At 36.6% G+C, this 3,919-nt stretch overlaps 1 long non-coding RNA gene across 1 annotated transcript; it reads left to right on the top strand.

Annotated features, from left to right (window-relative positions):
* The first annotated feature begins 283 nt into the window (after nucleotides 1-283).
* On the top strand, nucleotides 284-3,087 carry LOC149479824 (uncharacterized). Its single transcript, XR_016317125.1, has 2 exons — nucleotides 284-2,176; nucleotides 2,273-3,087. It is a non-coding gene; the product is annotated as an uncharacterized LOC149479824 (long non-coding RNA).
* The last annotated feature ends 832 nt before the right edge of the window (nucleotides 3,088-3,919 follow it).

Here is a 3,919-nt window from a genome sequence, read left to right as displayed (position 1 = left end):
ATAGTAAATTCGTGGTAGAAGGTATTGCAGATGACCAGGTATGATCTGATTTATTATGATACACGCCGATTGATTTTGTGGGTCTTGATAGACATTTTGGCACAAATCAATTAAAGCGTCGCATGTTGCAAATTGTTTGCTATAACTGTGTGTTCACGTATGTCATTACAAATGTGACGGTAAATCTCGCCTATGAAACAAAATCAGTTAGTTGAATATTTAAGAAATAGTACAACAACGCACTTATAGTCATAAATTTGGTCACATAGAAGAGGTTTGATTTTCTAAGCAACGGGCGGCACGCTCTTTAAGAAACAATACCCTGTTAATGTGTGTTTACAGCACGATACCCTGCTTACAGTCACAGATGTTGCCGGCGTTAAGTTCAAGTGCCTTATTGACAGCGTGTCCGATTGTTTTTTTTTTTCCTTTGTAAAAGGATAGCCGCGGATAACATGACCAGGCCTCTAGAGTTTGTATACACTCGCGTAACAAGAATTGGCACTGTATCAACCTATTCATTCGCCCGTTCAACATTACCCATAACTGTTAATGATGTAAATATGAGCTTTGGTTTTTGTAGACTCTCGAGTACTTCCTGGGGTGAAGTAACAGGTTGAGATGTTTTTACTAGAGCCGGACGTAGTTTGACTATGGATAACAATGGGGCTCAAATTATTCGTGAATTTAAAATAAAAAATATTTGTTTTTGCGGACAATAATTTTGAATTTATAGACGCGGATTCGAATGATTTTAATTATGTTCATCGTGTGAGATTTGAAAGTAAAGCACGAATTTTGTGAAATGGTAATAAGACTTGTGAATACAACACTAGCACAATCTATAGTTCTTTCAACGTTGATAAGGTTTTGTAATGCCCATGTTGTTGACCAAGGACTAGATAAATTATGTGACTTCATAGCTACTTTTTATATTCAACGATGTTCTCGAGTTTTCAAAATCATAAGAGGTTACATTCTTTTGTTTAAGAAGAGTATTGAAAGTCTCACTTGCTCAGAGTTTTCATTTAATTGGAATAAATGCAAGTTGCTGTTGCAACATTGAATAGGTATTCACCGCAAGGTTTCATAACATCGAACGGTAGCTTCATCAGATAAATAAGAGATATTTATTCGTGAGGTATTATAGAGAGATTACTCCTAGCTTTTCTTAAGTCTTAGCCCCTATTGTATGAAATAAATAAAAAAGACGTAAAGTAGGATTGGTGCACTTCGCATACGGACACCCACCTGCGGAGAAATTAACAAAACAAAAAAAATAATGACGTCTGCTTCTTTATTAACGATTTTCGGACAAATCTCGTTGTTGAAGTACACACAGATTCCTGTTCAATAGATTATTATGGTTCAATTTTCCTACAAGAAAGTAATGATCAACTTAAAAATCGAATATTAAAATCAAAGAATCACTGACACAGAAATTTGTTATCATAGTTATTGAATAGAGTTAAAAGGTTTAAGAAGACCTCAAGCATAATCAATTATTAAGCGTTAACATTTTAACAGATTAAAATAGTCTCAAAGCATCATGTCATAAGAAAAAGATTTTCTCCTCGTGTTCATAGATGATGGGCTTACATACAAGCTTTTGATTTCGATGTTGGTACCTACGCAAGGGTGCAAGAATACCGCATGTAGATTTGATTAGCAGAAACTAATTGTCTCCACATAATGTTCAATTCGGGCAAAAATAGTAAAGATTCGCGACATGTGCGATGAAATGACATTATTGATTTAAGTTTAAGGTTGTCACATACGATAAAAAAATGCCTGCTATATAAACTTCTTGTTTTGTTAGGTGCAAATGAAGTGTTATCATTCGTTTATTGATACAATCATTTCATGATTATTTGAAACATTTAAGTTTAGAAATCCTGCAAAAATTTAGTGTAATTTCGTTAGAACGTACATTGAACGTTTTAACATCGCAAAGTTAATAAAAGGCCCTCTAGAGCTGGACAGTCGACTTAACATCCGATAGAAAATGTGTCAGAGCCACTTCATACATTACAATCGATACGAATGGCACTTACGAGTTTAAGAAATGCGCATTGGTAATTGTTGACGCATTTAGTGGTAAATATTGTCACCTAGCTCCTGTTAAAAATGTGTCTTCACAAAAAAAAAAGAGCATGTTAAGCGCTGTGTTTTTGTTGTCTTATTTAAGGCGCTGAAAGGAATAGTAGCCGATCAAGCTACGTCATTTGCAGGTAGCGAACTCATAGACTTGTGTTGACAGTGTTCTTTTGAGTTTTACAAAATTACAAACGGGATGAGTTGCGCTAACGGGTTATTTTAAAAGGTTTATGTCTGTTCTTAAGTTCATTGTTTCATTATCGCTGAAAATCATGAACGTAGATATTGGCATTCTACAATTATTGGCAAAATTCAACTTACTTTGAATTGTATTGTATGAAAGAAACGCACAGCACAGGCGACAGCCCATTGCAATTGTCTATAGGCTGCAAGTCCACCGTGTAATAATGTTTTAGTACGAGTGTCAACACTTTAGTAGTTGACCTATTTGAAATAATTAGAAATAACACAAAAGTCAGGATGGACGAGCAATTGCACGTCTATAAGGCTCGTATTGAAAAAAAAACGCATTCTATTTAATGTTGATGATTTTGTGTTAGTAAGAAAGAAAAGCCGATTGTAACATCAATGTTATTTTACTTGTTTTGATAGTCATTTATGATTATTGAATCGTCTGAAGGTAGACTGTGACAATGTGATATCGTCGGCAGTGGAAAATGATATGGAAGTCAGTGCGACTTTAGAACCGGGTTCAGTCTTCGTAAATTAATTACCTATTAGTTGTTACTCTGCCCCAATTGTGAAGTGTTGTTATTATACCTAGTATACATCAAGTTATAGGTGCAAGGTGGTTTTGTGTATTCCTGTAAATAGTGTCACTGGATGACGAATTGATGGCGTGTTCTACGATGTTTATTACTGACTTAGGAGAGAAGTTCTCCAGTCCATGCAAAATAATCTAAAATTTGCGATAACGAGAGGTATCGAATCGAGTCTCAAACTGGAGGCCGCAGTTGGAAAGTGAGTCAATGAATGAAAAAAAAATGTAGTCCACAAGTTACTCCTTACTTCCAGTAACTTCCAGCCTGGCAGAGATTGCTGGGTGTGAGCAATAAGGCCGCATATTGTGTAAAATATTTTTACCTTATAAGTCTGTACTAGATTTCCTTACATTGTTTTGTACAATAAAGTATTATTAATAAATAAATACATACTCCGTATAATTTTATTTTTGTTTTATTTTATTATTTTTACCTATTTATTCCTTTGGTTGTTACATAGTTCCGTATAGTTAATCTAAGTGTTACACAAAAGTTTCATAACACACATGCACACCACAATTTAATAGCTCAATAATAGCTCTGTGTTTGACATAGCAAGGCGTGTATGTCATATTGTACATTGGAAGCTCCGCGCTTCGTGTAGTTATGGGTAGCATTGCGCTCCTTGTGATAACAGTACATGGCAGGCTCCGCGCTGCATGTAGTTCCAGATGTTATGGGTAGCATTGCGCTCCTTGTGATAACAGTACATGGCAGGCTCCGCGCTGCATGTAGTTCCAGATGTTATGGGTAGCATTGCGCTCCTTGTGATAACAGTACATGGCAGGCTCCGCGCTGCATGTAGTTCCAGATGTTATGGGTAGCATTGCGCTCCTTGTGATAACAGTACATGGCAGGCTCCGCGCTGCATGTAGTTCCAGATGTTATGGGTAGCATTGCGCTCCTTGTGATAACAGTACATGGCAGGCTCCGCGCTGCATGTAGTTCCAGATGTTATGGGTAGCATTGCGCTCCTTGTGATAACAGTACATGGCAGGCTCCGCGCTGCATGTAGTTCCAGTTGTTGTGGGTAGCTTCAA

This window comes from Colias philodice, chromosome 19 (assembly GCF_061535455.1).
Source record: "Colias philodice isolate Cphi_HAF_F1 chromosome 19, ilColPhil1 Martin Lab GWU primary, whole genome shotgun sequence".
NCBI lineage: Eukaryota > Metazoa > Arthropoda > Insecta > Lepidoptera > Pieridae > Colias > Colias philodice.
The sequence above is the reverse complement of the archived record's forward strand: the minus strand, read 5'-3'. Positions and strand labels throughout refer to the sequence as shown.